Below are 19,718 nucleotides of genomic sequence, written 5' to 3'. Positions count from 1 at the left end.
CACAACAATTAACAGTAACTACACAAATCCCGAACTGAAAAATAAGAACATCTCAAGCAGTCCGCAGCTGTTGTCAACTTGTTAAATGCACTGTTTTCCATTTTAAGCCTTAAGGCCAGGAACAAAACTGCACAGTGAAGACCACGATCCAGATTCTCTCCTATTCCTTCACATACAGGGTCAGAAGAGAGAGAGAGAATTTAGATAGATCTGTAAATCTAATTAAAATGGCTCTGACAGAAGCCTCTGTTCAAATTTGTCTCAAAGCTACAAAAGGTTCGATCGTTCACTCTTAGGAAAACTATGAATTAGCTGCTTGTTATCCTATTAATTACATCTCTCTCTCTAAATTCAGTGACAGCAATACAGAAACATGAATGTGGTGGCAAATGATGCTGTACTTACCCCCTCTGACATACTGAAGTCAACTTACAAGCTATTCATGGCTTTGAGGATAATCACTTATCTTTTGGCATATTTACTCTGCTACTCTGTTGGGATTCCCTAGCTATCCGCTTACCTAGACATGAGATCTTTCTCTGAAGAGATAAGCTAGAAAACCTGGATCTTTTGGACTAGTTATCAAGATTTTCCTCAGTATCAGTTTATAATATTTGCTGCCTGTGACAAAACTCGGCTAAATGAGCAAATACTATATTAAAAAAGATATCCCATACCTGCATGTTGAAGACTCTTCAGCATTCAGACTCCATTCCAAAATAGAATTCATAGGTTGCTAGAGGGACTCAGGGATCACAGCATCACAGAGATGTGTCAGTTAATTCTGAAAAAATAAAAGGAACAGAAATCACAACACTACATCTTGGGAGCATATCACTTTTCTATTGCTTAGCATGTTAGCAAAGAGGCACACTTTTTACATCAGTCTTTTCACCAGTACTCCTCTGACCAATTGCAGTCTGGAGGAAGCAGAAAAGAAAGTAAGCCAAACACAAAACAGAACATGCATTTGCACACTCCTGTGCACTTCCTTGCAGGAGACACTAAGTAAAATGGAAAATACTACAAATTACAGAAGAACAGTTTGCATTTATTCTCATATTTGTCATGGTGACAATGTGTGTGATGATCTTCCTGTTGTCTTCCAAATAACTTGGTGGTCCTTGGACAAACACAAAAACCTACCCTAGGGCACCAATACATTTTATTATTTGTCAGCATGCTGGGCAGATCCAGTTCAGCATACCATGCACCCATAGCACATGGTGTATGTGATGGCCCAGTACATAGCTTTCTTTGTCAGAGCATAGCCTGAATAAATCCAAAAACTGGTGACTTTTTTCTCTCCTGCTCAGTCCACTTGCAGCTAAGCCATACAAAGAACATCTCACATACTAAATGTTTGGATCCCTGGGTCTCTATCCAAAAGATGGGAGATTCGCTTAGTAGAAAGGGCAGACAAGCTGTACTGGACACTTACAGCTGTAAAAGGATCAAGGGAGTTTCTGCCTGGAGGATTTTATTGCTCTTCTGCTGGGGTTTCTACCAAGAGAAGCCAGTTGCAAAGCCCCCAGCAAAGCTGACAGCCTAGGACTTGTTCCATGCACTTGGTATCCCTACACTGTTTTCTAGAATAAAACTAGGTGAGATGAACTATATAAAAGCAAGGGTAGCATGAGGGTTGTGTCTCTGCTCTGGCACATTCTATCCCCTTTCCACTATGGATACATTTGGAACTACAAGTCCAAGGAATGCTAACTCAGATCCTAGAGAACTTAGATGCTTCCAGAGCACTTCCCTTTTCTATCACAGCTTGGTGTGAAGCAACTTAAAAATAGATCGCCATGTCAACTAGACCTTGGATTTCCACTGGCAGAGTAGCAAAGAGCATTGTCTACCTCCAAAATCAAGTTCTGGATCAGCTGACAGAAGCAACAAGGGAGATGCTGCTTTAGACAATGTCATTTCTGGAGATTACGCAAGGTTCTGCAGATGGCCAGACCTGCACATCTGAAGCATTTGATAGAATCAAGGTCCAGATGGGTAAGACAAGGAAATTTTCAAGCGCAGTATCAACTTACTAATCACAAAACTTAGCAATCTGAGATGAAACCTTACTGCTTATCATAAGCCTGCTAGAATATAAAGATTTGTTTGTCTCTTTCCTACCTGAATATATGCCAGCTTGGATTTAATGGAATTCCTAATTTAAGATCACACTTGCATCACAGCACTTATCTCAAGTCAGGTTACTTGCTTCCTAAAGAGGAAGTTATCACTATAGTCAACGGATGCTACTTTCTGCATTTAGTCTTCCTGACTCACAAGAAATTAAAACATTCTTCTTCTTCAGCAGCTCCCACATGCCAGACCTTTCTGATACCCATCTAAGTCCCAACCCAGCTCACTTATTCACTCACAGACTTTTTTAAAGTGCTAAGGGGCCTTAGAAATTATCAGGCCATTTCTTACGATGTCGTTTGTTGCATTGAAAGGTCACCGCCTCTGGGCTATGCTGCCATCATTCCGATGGCATCAGTTTCCACAAACACATCTGAGCTAGCTTGGTAGCACTGTTGGCACAGAGGTACAGAGCTAGCTTAACACTGCATCTTATGTATTCAGCCAGCTTCTTAAATAGATTTTACAGCCTATTTTTCCTTAACTGTAACTACACTTAGTGGTGAAATAGCCTGTTTAAGGACAGAGGTATTAAATCTTCGGTCAGAGCCTTCCATTCTAATTTTATCTTCTGCTCTAGTCTAGTCTTTTGAAGGAAATGTCTCCAATAAAGGCATTTTCTAAGCATTTTCTTTTTAAAATAGAAAAAGCAGAGATGTAGAGGCAGAATCATGCTTAAAACAGCTTGGAAGGAAATGCTGTGATCCCCAGGGGGGTTGAGAAACATGTGGGTTTGGGATGAAAAGAACCAAGCCAAGAGCTAGCTGGCCACTTCCAGCTTTCACACCATAAATCGTTACATTCCTTAATAGTCAGCCAGCTTTCACATACAGAAAGAAACTGAATACAGTAGGATGTAGCAGACAAGATACGGCTTAGTCAAGGGCACACTGTGTCAGGGATCCTTTCATACTCATAGCTGCAGTGCAAAGACACAAATGGCACAAGGCCCAGCATCTCTGTAAATCAATACAGCTGTTTATTCAAACCAAATGGCTGGCGAGAATATCAAGCTTTGATTGTTGTAGCCATTTCCAAAAGGAAATTAATAACACTTTAGGAGATGACAGCTAACCCATGTGAGAACAAAAGAATTCTTTCCAAGTAAGTTTTTATTCATTTATAGGGCATGCTTTCAGTTCACTGCTTCAAGGCAGTAATAGACAGTACCCATTATGATCAGAATTGATTATCATAAAACCCAACAGATTAGCAGACAGATATTCCTCCCCAAGTGTTCCTGACAGTAGAAACCTCCAAAATCTATTTGCAGTTATGAATGGCATGTGTTTAAGCTTCTTGGCAATGTGTGGTAATCAAATCCCAAGATTCACGTTTAACTGCCGGGTGTGCTGAAGAGTGGCATGGACATGTGCTGCCGCAGTGACACATCATCCCCTGGGTGAGAAGCCAGACTTGGCACGACTCTGCATACAGGTTCTGCCTGCGTACAGGAGTAAGTGCAGCAAGAACACTAATTTTCTGCCATGTGATATCTCACTCTAATCCATTTTTTCCCTTTGTGGTTATGACAGCAGATACATAAATCTCTGTTACAATAAAGTAGGAAAAAACAAGAGAGAAGGACAATGTGCATCGTGAACCTCCTTTTCCACCCTATCCTGGATCATACAAATGTTGGTAGTATTTTTTTAATAAATAAATTGCTTTTCATTGTACAATTGCTCCCTCTCCACTTTCAAGGTTATTATTAATTTTATTAATAACCTCCCAAGAGATGGAAATTGATACTCTTAAAAAAGCACTATGACCTTTGACATTTTTAGGCTATGTTGTCAGATCTTATTGGAAAGAATTTAAGATGACAGGACAGGATAAATGAGACAACTTCAAGTGAGCACTGGGAACAAGGCTAAAGCCTGTTCTTTTTACACCGACTACCAATATTTTTTCACCATGCGTGAGACTTGCAGTTGGTGCAAGAGGGTAGCCCAGACACCAGTCTGGCCCAGGGTCATAATAATAACAAACTTCTTGTTTGAACGTTACTGATTAGGGTGCAAGGGGACACCTGGTCAGAGCAGCACTAGATATCAAGAGTGAGAAAGCTAGAGATTTAGCAACTGTAGATTATTCTTTAGCCTGCATGTTTGTCATACCTATTGCAGGAGTTAGGGATTCCAGAATATTCTTTTTTTTTTTTTCCTCAAAATCTGTAGTTACTGACAAACAAGAAGCTTCACCTATGAATAAAGTAGAAAAATTGAGCTAATTTCAAAAGAGACCTACCAAGCTGAAAGTAGGCAACAACAGAACGTTAAGAACCACAATAATAGCAAGGGCCAATAATCTGCTCTGTAGAGACGGGATTTCCCTCAGGTTGTGCTAATGCACCCAATTAAGAAGCACAAAGACCATCCTGATATTCTTAGTCTGTATTTGAAAAGAAAAAAAAAAACAAACTGTGTCCCTGGGGATCACAGACTGTTAAAATGGCAGAAGAAAAGTTCAAGCTCTGTTACTGTGTTGTGGAAGAGATTTGTAAGACATGACAGCCGAGGACACCATTAGGAATTCAAGTGGCTGGTGGAACATTCACTCCTGAGCTGACACAAGTTGTTGGAGCCTCCTGGACACAGTGATTATCCTGAAATTGATGCAAGGCCATTTTGTATACAGTTCTTTAACTGGCCATAGAATATACCTATCCCTCTCAGAAAGCTTGGAGACTCACACTGAGGTGTCAGAGAAGCAGTATTTTGTTCTGCATTTTTTCTGTTATTATGTTATTGATAGAAATTTTGGACAACCATTACAAACATTTTCCTTCAGCATTTTAATCCTGATCACAGCCATGATAATCTAAGAGAGAAGGAGCACTGAAGACTCTCAGGTATGGGTGCTCCAGACGACAGCCTGCAGGATTTCCTCTAACCTATCCCTTTCTCTTGCAGGAACTCTTGCATCCACGTTGAGTAGATGCCCTATTGCACCTGTACAAAGCCAAGAACATTGAACCATCAACCACCGCCTCGCACAGGCTGTAATTGAGGTCTGAACTGCAGTATTAAATGATTGTTCTGCCCTACTTAACACACAGCCTGCAAACACAGGCACTCTGTTCCACAAACATAACCTAACATTACATCTTGCCTTCTCCCCTAGCTAATGCTTCTGCCCTGGATTAATCTTCATCTGTTTCAGGAACAGAAGATGGAACAGGAAATAAAACTTACATTGCTCCAAGCACTACCTGAACAAGGACTCAAAATCAGTGATATAAGATTAAAGACTTAGCAATGTAAAGACAAAGCAATATCAAAAACCAAAGAGATTAGAACATTAAGCAATTCAGAACAGAGATTCTGAATCTGTTCTCCTATACCACATCAATCTGGAAACGAGTGAGATTATTCCCTTACTCGACCCAAAATAATAGTAAAGCTAGTCAGTGTATTGCCCCACACAGTAGTGCATTAATTAAGTACAGCAGTGCATTAGTATGCCCTATGTTACAGACAGGAGCGCAGTCTATACCTCTCTTTAGAAGTTCTGTCCTGAAGAATCTGATGACTACTTTCACAAGTCTACTCCCTCAGGAAAAATGTGCTTTTTCTGGTCTTTGGTGGTCTGTTGCAATATTCCCAACCCTGTAATCAACAATGAAGTACAGACATAACCTTACTGCCGGCTGAAGACATGGACCTCGCGATACTGTACATATGACCAAGCACACACACAAAACCTGCTTCTTAACGTCCTGAAAAGCACTTATAATTAACAAGAACAAAAATGGTATATATGGTATCAAGAATACTGAGTGATCTAAAACACATTAAAACACTGAGTAGGTCCTTACATTTTACTTTTTCAATTCCTTTCTTTACACTAATTTTCAGAACCCAGATGTCACATCTGCTACAGAAGGACACTTATATTTCAAATAGTGACAGGGGCATGGTGCAACTCAGAAAAAGATCACAACCCTCCCGTCACTTCAGTCTCTCCAGTCCAAATCTCATCTTGTTTTTGACCACGCTGATCAGATCTTATGACTAGTGATCATTAGCATGAGGATCTTCATTTATAGATGGAACACATCCATATTTCACAGAATCATAGAATATGATTCAGTGTTTACACAATGCAGTAGGATACATGGTAGGAAATATGTTACCCTCTCTTCTCTACATTGAGCCAAGCATATTGCTGTCATTCAAACAAACAGAAGAGAAAAAGCAGAGGCCCAGAACATTTAATATACAGATCCTTCAACTACAGCACCAGAGGAAATTTTAGCCTGGCTCTTCAGAAATACAGTTCTAAAAGTAGCACTTAGTGGGTAAAAGTGTATAAAATCACCACCACCACCATTCAGGAAACTAAGAGTTACACCCAGCCTAAACCACAAAATATCAAGTTAGTGTTATATTCCAAAGTAGTTATCTAGCTGCAGAAGAAGGCTGTGACAGTGTGGTTAGAAGATGAATGCCTGTGTATTTGACTGTTTGATTGGTGATGGTACCCTCCTTGCTATACAGTTAAAAAGACTCTTCCCGAAACGTGCCACATCTCCGAACAGTGGCCACTGACTTCAGATAACCCTTTCACCAACATTGACTTGACATTCAGAAAATGAGGACTTTAGAATAGACCTTTCCTATACAAACAAGATCGATTACTCCCTGCCAGATGAGGGATGCTCAGGTGGGAATACTGAGGAAAGGATTTGCCAGTGACTTAAGAGAATCATGCTGACACCTTGCAGGGTCTGCAAGAGAAGGTTAGCGTGGACCTCTTGACCCTGCTTAAACTGTAAGAAATGCTAAGGTATGTTATTTTACCCCTCCTCCCCTGAATATATTTCTATAGATAGCAAAAACAGAACTACAAAGGCCTACAAAGGATGCACGATGCCAGGTTATCCGGAAAAGGTCTCTCTGGATCAGATTGCTAGCCTGCAAGCAAGACCCATGGGTTCTGCTTGGAAGTCAATCATGCTGCTTTAAAGACACCCAGGAAAAAGCAGAGGTGGATCTTCAAGGCAGCTGGTTCTGTAACTGTGGTATATCTTTTCATCTAAAACACTTAGAATTTATTCACAGGTGCTGATACAACAGGTGTAAAAGGTAATGGTTGCCCAGGAAGCAAGGGTTGTAGGAAAGAAAGGCCGTTTAGCAATATATCATCATACATGCTTGGCCACAGCTATCGCTGAAAAGTATTCCATTTGATGATTTGGGAATGGAACATGCAGAGTTCATGTAATGAGTGTAAGTGATAGATTTAAATTTACCGTTGTAGGATTTTTTTTATGGTCTAGCCATAAAAATGAAGCCTAATTATTCAAGCCTTTTCTTGAGCATATACATATCTATACATACATATATAGATGCAGTATTTAATCTAGTTTCTTTTGCTTCATTTCCAGCAATTTTTCCAACTGTCTAGAAGAACAAGCTTACCAAAAGACACAAACTTCAACCATGCTCTGATAGCAATTCTAAAAAGACAAACGTAATACTGGTGCCTGCAGACTCCCAGCTGCCCAGCTATGCTGTCCTTCATTTCTGTGCCTGTACCTCTGATCACAGCTCTGCCAAGCCCACAAATGGAGGTATGGTTCTTTTTCTTTCGATAGAGCAAGCTCTGCAAGGATGTTGTTAGTAGGTTTTTTAATATTGAGTTAAAAACCTCTCCTAGTCAACAGTTCATATGGCTAAGCATCTAACCTTTGACTTAGTTCAATTTAAATATATTTTCAATGGAAACAAGCTCATCCCTACACTCACTAGGAAGCTATAGTACATACCATAGCAAAGAGCAAGAGGACATTAGCAGCTTTTTAACCACACACAAATACTGCAGAATTCGGCAAGCTTGCTGTTCCCATTTCTATCACACCTCTACATGCTTTCGCAGTCTTTCATCACTCCAAAGCTAAATGCGAACAGTTACACATGTGAAACTCAGATGTCAAGAAAGATGAGAATTCAGTGGCACAGGCTGTGCACACTATGCAAATTGTTATTTTCATAAGAAACATTAAGTAGCACCTCGTCTCCGAGACAGCATTTGCAAAGGCAACAGGTGGAAATTTGGTTTTTGACAGCATATTTTTTTCACCTAATATGAAACATGTAGAAGACTTGTAACGGGATGTAAGTTGCTCAGTCTTCAGGAAATTCCACTGGTGCTCTCTGGAGCACTGGTTTAGGAAAAGAAAAAGGAAAAAGAGAAAGTAGGAACTGGAGCTGGCTAAGCAGAATATTACTTCTGGATTCTACGCTAACAGATGCATTAGAATGACACAACCTCCAGAGCAGAAGTGTGGAGACCTGAACATTTGTATATATACTCTCTTGCTCAAGAGAGAACATATGGAAATAGAGTTGAACAAAAATTGTAAAGATTAATTTTGAAAAAATGGAAAAATCAGCTTGTCGTATTTGCTTAGTATAAAAAAAATAACATCTCACATTACTGTCTATACAGAAGGTCATTTAGATTTCCTAAACTTTAGTAAGAGGGACTTCAGTAAAAAACTGATTTTAAGTATGAAAAACACATTTCCTTGCTTATGTAACTAGTATTTCTCAGCAGGAACATTTTCAAATCTGGAGTTAGTTCTTGCACTGGCAACTTCGCTTTATTTTTATATTTTCTGTAGCTGAAAGAAGAAAGCAGACTTCTCTGGCCCAAGGCATTTCTATCTCAATTGTCATGCACTGCTGTGCTAGGGCAATGCTTTTTGCAAAAGCAGATTTATTTTTTGATTTTTAATTAAACAGACTATTGTAATGTTCTTCTTAAAAAAATAATCTGATTTTCTTTAAAAGCACAACAACAAGAACACTTATAAGCCACTATTGCTTTATCTCCTACCCAGCCCCTTTCACACTGGTCTACTTCCTAGGTTGTTTATTTACAGTTCCCTTCACAAACACATGAAACAGAAACACATTGAGCTAATCAACTGATGTCGATCCACCAAACTCTCTTACAGTTGATCAGTGATGAATACAAGTGGTTGGTTGCACAGTTAACCAGTTAGTAACCCCCCCCCAACCATCCCCAAAAAGGGGCTTAAGATCCTGTCAGATTCAGCCCTCCAGCCCATTCCTGAATCTGTTATGCACAAAATAGGCAGTTCTCCCATCTACAGTGCAACACAGCTCATAGAACAGTTTGGATCTCAAAGAAACATCTGTGGAAATGTATTGTGACTTCTATTGTCCTTTGATAGGTGTTGTATCAAACTCTGCACAGTTATCTCGGTGCTTTGGCATCTCGGCTCTAATGTTTGGGGGGGTTTCCTCAACTTCTTCCTCCCATTGTTATCATCTTTATCTTTCTAGATGTAATCTGCTGCTTCTTCCATCAATGCATCCAACTCAGTCTTCAAACAAAGACATTAAGAATATGGTACTTGGAAGTGTCAGTCAAAGACAGAAAACAGAACTCTTTATATTTGTTGGCAGTATCTATGTTCATGCTGTGTTATAATCTCTAATAGGGGCAGCCACAAGAATAAAACCTAAGCCCATGGAAGTGGAACTGTAAATTCCACACTAACTAGTTTGAACTGAAAGGATATTGGCAGCTTAGGCATGTGTATAGTTACCGTCTTACTCACAGGTGAAATCACTGGAAAGCTTTTTGGCTGAACATCCATCTGGCCACTTTTAGAGAGCAATAAAGACATAGGCACCAGCAAACAGCAAGGGGGATTACAGAATTTGGTAGCACGTGTTAACATTTTATAATTTGTGGATGCAGCAACCAGTGATCCAGGCAAAGCTGATGAAAGTAATGATGTCCTGCCTCATCCACTGCTCCAGGTATAGTACTGCAACCTTTCCAGTGCTTGCAAAAGTTAATGGAGTCTCCATTTGCTAACTGGAAGTATGTATAGCCTAAGAAACCTCATTTCATATGGCACAGCTAGGTACAGATTACAGGACTCCACTGAGATGAAGTGTGAAACTACATTTGTGAGCAGCACTGAGAGCAACCGATAAAACACAGACACAATCTAGATTTTACACTGTGTAGTGTTAAAGGCATTTCCTTTTACCCACAGTGAACAACAGTCTACAAGTCTTTATCACCCCTGGATATGAAATACGAGGAGGCTTCTAGCTCTGGAGGCCGAAAAACCTACAACAGCCTAACCACCCATGTATCCATCAAGGAGGTCATTAGAAGTATGTGAGCAGTTTTCCATCAAACTGTCCAGTAAGAGCTGAACATTTTAATCCCCTCTGTGGACACTCATGTATGTGGCAAGGAACCAAATATTTCTTAAGTGACCAAGATGCTGCAAAGGAGTGACAAAGAAAGGAGAAAAAAAGAAGCGAAAAGAAGAGAAAAGAAGTGAAAGACTGTCCTTGGAGATGAAAAGGAGAAAGCATCAGCTAACAGAAATCTTCTGAGTTACTGCCAGACTGGCTTTGAGCTGCAGCAAAGGAGGACTTTTTAAGACCTCAAGCCCCAACTCCTTTCTTTCAAGAAAGTCATGCTATTTGTAAAAATATTACGTATGCCATACCTTAGGCAGTTGAGAGGACTGATTTTTTCATTCAAAAGTTTTACATATGTACAGTTACACAACAGCTTTTCAATTTCAGGGCTATTAACTCAATTTCTGATTCTTCTTCCTCTTAACAAAGAGCCAGTCCTTGTTGTAAGCAAATACCTATAAAGAGTCTTTTGTGTAATCTAACTTGCTGAATTTATCAAATTACTTTCACTCTAATAATATGGACTATTGCAGAAGGTATACAAAATTTCCTAGGGAAACGCTGAAACACAAAGCTGGAAATGTGGTAGAAGATGTATTGTGAATTAAAGGAAGCACCTGTGAGCCAGTGGTGGATAGGTCCTCACCTGGAGGATCCTGGAAGTGGCATCCACATTATCTTGAGAAAAGCTGGAGGGAAAACATAGTAGGGAAAAGACAGGGATAAGTCTATCATGCATCCTGCTCTATGGACACATCCTCCTCCTTTTCTGCATAGGCAGGAGGCCACTCTCATGCTTTTTGTTTCTGTCAGGGAGGTCACATTGCTGGCAGTCTTAATATTGAACCTGGAGTCTCCCAAGCTAAAAGCATGAGCTGACACAACCTGAAATAATGAGCTAACACTTTCTGGCTAGGGCAACAGCTAACCGGTAACTTTCTGGGGGTTGCACACAGAGGGAGATGTACATCAGGCTCACTGAGAAGTTTCAGTTGTCCAATTTTGGAGTTTAATGCTAGTAAGCCTACATAAAAAGAACATGCAGAGGACAATTTCTGCCAAGTTGCTGTCAATTTGGGTAAAATCAGAGCCCTTGCAATAAAAGCTGAAATCAGAGCGGACAATGTATGTTCCAGTCTGAAAGCCCAGTGACTTTTCTTTCATCCGTCCAGCCCAGCCATACCACAGGCATTTGTTTTAACAAGCAGCTTGAGATACACATTTAAAACACTTACTTCCCTCACTCAAAAATGTTCAGATGAAGGCTTTTCATTTAATGCTGGGGAATGACTAGTAGTACCTTAAAGGTTTGAGCTGTTGAAGCATTACTTGCCAGAGATTTGTGACTTGTAACACTAAATAAATACACTTATCAATTATAAGAGCTTTTTGCTCTGCAAATGCAGGGAGGTGCCTCAGATTTCCAGTAATTCCTCTTCACCCAGTTCTACATGCTCACCAGGTCTTTTTATTACAGCTCTAGGGATTCCACACATTCAGGCACTGATAGTAAGAAGATTGGTTAGTGATGTGACCAAAGGGAACTGGAAGCCAGGGTTACAACATACTTCTCTGCTTGAGGCTAACATTAATTTTCAGACTTCTTGCTATCAATCCAATCATGTTTTTAAACAATATAGCTCTCAGCTAACTAATACATAGGTACCAACATGCTAGTGACTTCCCTTTGGAAGGCTCTTCTCCAGTCTGTGTGCTAGTCACAAACACATTGATTGACAGGCAGCATTTTTGTCTCTGATGCTTTTTTTTTGATACCACTGGAGAACTCTGGGTCTAAGAAGGGGACACTGTACCTGCACCATCGGGAAGCTGCTCTCCTTTAATGGTTCATTACACCTTCAGCCTGAGAAGTTTCTAAACACAAAGCAAAGCTTGTTTTTAAAGGGTTGAATCAACTGATTAATATTTGCCATGGGCTCTGTCAAAGTGGCATGTATGGCAGGGAATCTGTCATTCATTTTGCTCTCTGGGAAGATGTCCTGATGCCAAGGCTATAGATAACAGTAGTAAGGCTTTCAGACAAGGATCTTCCCCTTGATTATCAATCTGTCCTTACAGAAGGCCAGGATCAACCTGAACAATTTACACTGGCAGTCTGACAATGTTTGCACAATGCCTATTTGCATTACACCTTGCTCATACCAACACAATGAGCTACTGGCTTTCATTATCACTAAATATATTACCAAGCTTGAAAGAATGTGGCTGTTTGAAATCAAGGAGGATCCCATAGCAATCCTCTGCTGAGCACAACTAATATTCCTTCTGCAAAGTAGCTGCACTTGTTTTAAAACCTCAAAACCAGAGTCAGCCTGAACTGTGATAGGAAAAATGGGACTGAGATACAGCATGGAACCACTACAATTACGCGTTAGCAACACCAGTTCACACAGGGCTCTGAACCGGAAGGCTGACGTTCATTTTACTTGCTTACGCAGCTTCTTAGCTTGCTTCTACAAGAACAACACTCATCTGCCAAAAATCTTCTATATTTAAGGGCTATGTCATTTCTATCCAAACATCATCAATTTCTTATAACGAGCTTATAAAATATCAAGAATACCTGAACATTTTAAAGAAATATTCAATGCAATATTCAATGCAAATAATTAATGAAATTATAGGTTCTAGGTAATTAATTTGAGTTATGAATGCAATCTATTATGTAATCAGTGACTCCCCATTAATGAGTGGCCTATGGTTTTCTTGGTCCTCAAAACATTTAAAAGGTTTGCCCACAAAAATCCTAAGTGAAGGCAACATATCAGTCTGTGACATGTTTTTAACAAACACTTATTTGTTATAGGCATAAATATGTTCTGATGTCTGATGAAGTCAGAAAACATACTGTATTTCTGAGTCTGGAAATGGAGAAAGAGTACATGATACTGTTTCTATTGTAGCTGGCATTGAACCTGGGCTGCTGAAGATCTGCACTCCCTGTGTTGACTACCTGCTTACTAACAGCTCTTTTGACTGTAAAAAAAAAAAAAAGTTAATTTTATTGGTGTATGCATAAGCTCCTTGAGGCAGACCCTCTCTCCCCAGTACTTCTACAGCTCTAAAGTAGGGGTTCTCTCCTTTGATGTAATTAAGGTCTCCGCAGATAATTGTAAATAAATTAAAATATGACTAGTGACCTGCAAAACAAATCAAGGCAAGATATGTACAGTGTATTTCTTCCTTTCATCTGTTTTTGAAGGGCTTTACATACCTGAAGAACAGATTCAGTGATGCACATACATTTCTAACACTTCCACATGACTGGGAGTGAACTCTGTCCTGATCTTCTAGATTATGTACTAGCTATGCACATGCACCTCCCCTTTCTGCATCAGTCTTACGGCACATTTAATTCAATTGCTATGTTTTGCATTTTCTGTGTTTTCATTTGTATGAACCTACCCTATATGCCTCCTAAATAAGAACTAGCTGGATATGTAAAACAAAAATTAAAAATTAACCACGTGAGATTATGGGAATATTGCTGATCTCCCTAAATCCTGAGATAAACTCTTCCAAAGAAATGAATGTTCGAATGTCTTCATTTCAACAGTTTCACAGGAAATATACCTTGATGTCAGGTTTCTTTCTGGATTTTGAATTCACATGACACTTCCAGGCTTTTCTTCATGCATAGTAATTTAAACAAACAACCTTACCCTACCCCGCCAAAGCTGAGATTCTCACTCGCTCATGTTGCTCTAGAAGCTGGGTCTCACTGAAAATCATTCTGTAACACATGACAAATGCTCAAACTGAGCAAGCTGGCAGAACTGGCACAATAAGGTGAAACAGACAGTGTTTCAACCATGTGCATTATTGCTTAACAGTCACAACAATAAACCTTTATTGAGAGATTCATAGTCTTTCACATAGAAAAAAATAAGAGTGTTGCGCTGCTGGGCCCACTGACTGTGAACAGAACCTAGACACAGAACTGGCATCCCCAAACCAACAGATGGTACATTTCCATGTCAGGGAAGGGACCTCTGATAATTCACAGCATGCAAGTTACCCGGTTTATTTCCTGCACTGTAACTGTTTCAGCATTTTTGGCCATGGGAATTTTGCAGTTTGTCATTCTAGGCAAGAAGAATTATTAAACCAAGCAACCACCTGACCAATCAGAATGAGCTATGAAATCCAAGATGCTTTATCATATCAGGACAACATATCACTGCGCTTATCTCTCCCAGTAAGAACACAAGTTTGTCTGTGAATGTTCCGGGTGAAACACCGGTGGAGATTAACTTTTAAAAATTCTTAGGCAGAGATCTGATATGAACATTTCAATCTGTTATATTTATTAGTTTTATTTGTTATTCAAATCTTTTTTTTTCAGATGGTGCTATGGGATTTTACCTTTTGCTCATTCTTCACTGAGGTCATAGACTAAAACACTATGCTTAGGTTTCAGAAGCCATAACAGGGTAATGACTATTTCCTTTGCTCATGTCTGGAAATAAATGGGGCAATTCCATTTTTCTCTGTGGATGTGAACACTTGCAATTTTGCTACTCTGAACAAAACACAGTTCACCTCACCACTACCCAATGCTCACATGAATTTAAATACAGCAGAGAGAATGAGCTGTAGCATTTTATCCTCCACTGACACTACGAGCTCAATTTCATTGACACGTGGCTCAATTTCTTACTCTACCAGATACCCTTAGTGCTATGCAACTTAAAGACCCAAAGCCTCAGCTGGAAACTAAGTTGCTGCAAGGTGCTTCATCGTTCTGGTCTTCTACAGAACTTCTGTGAATGGCATTTAAACTGAAAATGTTTCTAGTGTCTTCTCTCATGTAACAATAAATAAATAAAAAATAATAAAAAACAAAAACACACCACACAAACAAAAGCAGAGCAATAAAAACATGCCAACACAAAAAGTCACCCAAAACCAAAACCCACAAACTGTCAAACACAAAAACCTCAAAAAAGCTTTGTCAGAGTATCTGAGAAAGCCATATTTATTCTAATAACTGCCACGTTGAATCAGAGTTCGTATTACTGCATCTAACCAGTGCTAACTGTCCCTCCACGTTCAGAGAAGCATCTCCAATAACCAACCAACTGAGGCGACGTCTGGAGGCACTGGGCAGCAGCAGCACACAACTTCCTCTCTGAATCTCTATGGAAGAGACCTGTGAAAGGCAGAGCTCTTCAGCACATTTTTTTTTTTTTTTTTTAAGGGTAAAAACAGGGAAGCCTCAAATCCAGCTGCTTAAAATCTGGAGCTGGTTTCCAACTTCCAAAGAACATTTCACACAGCTTTATTTTGCCTCTCTGTAAAGACCTTTAAGGACTGTTTCTACAACAACAACCAAAATGACAAACTTCATAGCCCCAGCTCACCTGTTTGGAAGGGAGTCTCAAACCCACCCCCCGCTATTGTATGATCATCAAATCTGACCATAACTGGCTTCCAACTTTGACCTCATCAGCTACTCAGAAACCCCTGTCCGAACACTTTCCGGCTGGTTTTCATGCATGCAGATGTCTTCATTTCCTGTTAAGTATACCAGAGAATGTGACTCTTTCTCATCTCTGATTATTCAGATAGTTCCATGCTTGACCACAAAACAAGTAAAAAAACGAGTACAAGTAATACTACAAGTAATACATCTTTAATACTAGCCTGTTCACCACTCCCTATACACAGCTGTGCTAACTGGATTTAAAAATGTCTGAGATTTAAAAATACTTACTTCCTTTGTCATAGTTTGTTTAAAGATTGCTGCCATCTGCAATTCATAAATGCCAAAAGCCCCATGTCAAGTTCCTCTTGCTTCTAACCTGCCCTCAGGCACTGAAATTGGCTCCTGATGCTTTTAAAGAGAGGGAAACTCCCAAAAAAGTCACTCAAACCCAGGGAGATGTGTCTCATTGACCCCTTCTCCTGTTCCCCATCTCAGAGAGAATCAAAGACTATCCCGAGTTGGAAGGAACCCACAAGGATTGCTGCGTCCAGCTCCTGGCTCCTTTTATTACAACAGTTCAAGGACCAAAATGCCAAAGCACACAGAAGACTTACTTCTAGAGAAGGAAGTTACTATGCCAGAATGAAAAACATTCCTTACTCCATACCTGGATACAAAGCCAATCCATAGCTGAACACTGGGGATACAGGAAACACAACATGACTCGAAAAACTCCTGTTTTTAAAGCTGAAAAAAGGGGAACAAATTCGGCCAAATGCTATAAGGCTTTGAAATTCACCATGATATACAAATTTCTGCATCTTTTCCAGGAGAAAAGCAAGAAAAAAGAACACTTCTAACTTTTTCCAAGCTACTCCTGCCTTTTGAGCCTTTTAAACTTTGCTGATGCAGGAGCTGTGAAAAGTCAGAGTTTCTTCTGGGAACATGTGCCTGCTGCTTTATGTTGACACTAGGAGATAAAAATAGCTGTGAGCTGTATCAATAGCTATTTTCAGAATGGATGGAGTCAGGCATGGTGGTATTAATTCCTGAAAGCAGGAAAGGGAGGCAGCATAATTAGCCCAAATGAAATATGAGAAATCCTTCATGTAAGAAAGGCTGTACAATGTCTAGAAAGGAAAAGCTAGCCTATGCAACTTCTCATAGCGAGGTAAGGTCAACAATTCTGTCTGGATTTCCAGCTCTCTGACATCACCAGCTCTTTAAATCACAGTGAGCTGAGAGAAAGGAAAATGTTGATAATCCTTTGATGTCATCCCTGAACATGGCCTCCTCTTTTGACTTGCTTTATCCAGAGGATAAAAAACACTCCACATTCTTCATTTTTGCCACTAACACCGATGTTAACCCACCAGGCTGTTCATTGCTCCGCTGTGCTTCTACTTGTTTTATTGAGAAAGGCAATGGGATGGAGACGGCAGGGAGACAAGAAAAAAATCTCAATCTTAAAACCAGTTTTATATCAACCTCAGCAGCCATAAGAGCAGTCTGATGGTGCTAACTCCCCAGTAGCTGTAATCACAGAGGTAATGAGAATAAAGATGCTCTGTCAGCCTCTCCCTCCTGTTTCTGCCCAAGACAGCAAATAGCACTGCATAGGGCCAACCATGCTGACTCTATGTCCAGCAGTAAGTATCTCTAGCACATGGTAAGCTTCTACTTCTTGATATTTTGAAAATACACAGCTGGTCTACATATCTTCTGTGCCAACAGATATTGGACAAAAGAAATTCAATCTTGTTTACCCACCTCTGTTAATGTAACTCCTGGATTTTCTACAGATGCCTCTACTTTTGTATCCACCATGCACATTCTACTTTGCTCCAGGCTTGAACACTGAAAAATCTGTTCTGTAGCTGCCTGTGTATTCCATGGGCATGCTCTTTAATCTGCAAAAGCAACAAACAATACATTATATTTTCCTCTAAGGTCATCCCCTGAAAGCTGGAATGATTATACAGCCATCTCTTCAGTCTACATTTTTTGAACTTCTAGCACTATAAAGAAGTTCTATCTAGCCCCACTCATATAAATTAAGAAATAACTCCGGGAAAGCTTAAAAATGTGGGATGCATTCTATGCAGTCTCCAGACAGAAAATAGATACAGTATTTATGAAGCCTTTTGTGTCCACACAAACCTAACAAAAGGACACAGAACAGCTTAATTTTTTATTGTACATGAATTTTCCTGTGTATCTGTGACTATCTTCTGCTTGAGGAGTATCATAAATAAACTCCTTAAAAGATAAGTACAGACAGAGGAAAAAAAAAAAAAGGCAGTATAACTGAGAGAAAAAAAATCAGCAGCATCTTAGATCAGTACTTTTAGGGACAGCAAATCAGTGTCCACCACCAGCCTAAAAAGGAACCTCAAAAGAGCTGTCTGAGAGCAAAACAGCAGAAGGCTATGCAAGTTAGGCCTTTCAACGTCTTGAAAAATGACAAAGAACTGTTACAAATGCCATTGCTACTGACTTTGTCTGGTTTTGTGTTTCTCACTGCAATGACGAGGAACTCCCCGTGAGTTCCTGAAGATTTATGCTCTTCCTGGGACAAAGCAAGCAAATTGCTTGAATTACCAAACTCAAATAGTAACTTGTGCACTCAGAAAATGGCTGGAAGACAGGTGTGAATTGGGAATATCTGGAGGTCTGTGATGGTACAAGGAAAACAGTTCAAAGAAAAACAAATTTCTAAAACGTACTCACCATGGAGACACAGGAAAATCATGCAAAATACCATAAATGATTATTCTGATACCAATTTACAGACAATCTTACAGGACACTGTCTTTACTTGAGCAACATGTACTGCTTCCCTGTGTTTCCTTTCCCATTATTGTTACCCTGTACCTATTACAGAGGTCAATGTATTGACCCTGTTCATGCCGACAAATAAATCACACGTGGTTCCTCTCTGACGATCCGCATTGTAAAGGGCAACAAAGTTATACCACACTCCAGATATATACAGAGACAACAAAAACTTCAAGAATCAAAACTGACTTTGAGGCTAGAAGTCACTCCACATTATCTGTCTTGTTACATGCTACCCATTTAGCTCTACCAAAGGTTCCTTCCTTTCACAGTAGTAAAGGAAAAGCAGAATAGAATCCGTCATCTTCTCAATGAACTTACAGCTTAGTCATACAAATTGGAACCTTTATTCTATTCTACACCAATGATACAGAATACTCCACATACAGAATATTCTATCCTATACCATATTCACTGCCAGTAGTCTGGCAAAACTCCCAGTTCAGTTCCCTCACCGCCTCGCAGCTGAGCTCAGGGAACCCTCTCACTTCCACATGCAGTCGTAACTTGGAAAGATATGCCAAAGAGGCCATTCCAAATGTTCACTAGCCAGGGCAGAAAAAAGAAAAATCCTAACTGCAAACCATTTCCCACCCCTTCCCTCAGGGGCTACTTCCAAAACCTACATGCGAATCTTAAGCCAGTTCAGAGGACAGAGTAACAAAACCCCTTGTCTGCCCTTCCTGCCTGGAAAGCTGGAAGGGAAGGGAACACCCTTCTCCTGATAAACTCAGCCCCAGCTTCCCCTCGGCTCCCAGCTGACCAAGATCTGCAAGGCCATCAGCAGGAATGGTAACTCCTTACTCCCCACAACACCTGTAACTCAGCTGTGTTACTACACAAAGCACACATAAGGCTATTGACTGTAAAGCCACTGGCTCAAATTCTGAGCAGGAAAACAAATGTGTAATACCTAGAATTTTTTGCATAATCGCTCAGCTATGTAGACATGGTACCCTTACAACCAAACCACTGTGGACAGAGGAGAAATGGTAGAGCCAGTACTGTTCTCTCCTGAAAACACAACTAGAGATGTTTCCTGTAGGGGAAAAAGAAAAAAAAAAAAAAAAGGCATTCTTGCACCA

The 19,718-nt window shown here is 40.0% G+C and overlaps 1 protein-coding gene across 1 annotated transcript in view; it reads right to left on the bottom strand.

The window, feature by feature from the left end:
* Positions 1–677: 677 nt before the first annotated feature.
* TLN2 (talin 2) overlaps positions 678–19,718 on the bottom strand; it is a 228,742-nt gene continuing 209,701 nt past the window's right edge. The window contains exons 61-62 of the transcript XR_013956084.1: positions 17,566–17,705; positions 678–784 (exon numbers count right to left, since the gene is read on the bottom strand). The gene's annotated coding sequence lies outside the window, so the exon portion shown is untranslated. The remainder of the gene's footprint in view (positions 785–17,565; positions 17,706–19,718) is intronic.

Source organism: Anser brachyrhynchus (assembly GCF_964034855.1).
Source record: "Anser brachyrhynchus genome assembly, chromosome: 11".
NCBI lineage: Eukaryota > Metazoa > Chordata > Aves > Anseriformes > Anatidae > Anser > Anser brachyrhynchus.
Note: the sequence above shows the minus strand (reverse complement) of the source record. Positions and strands in the feature narration are given on the sequence as shown.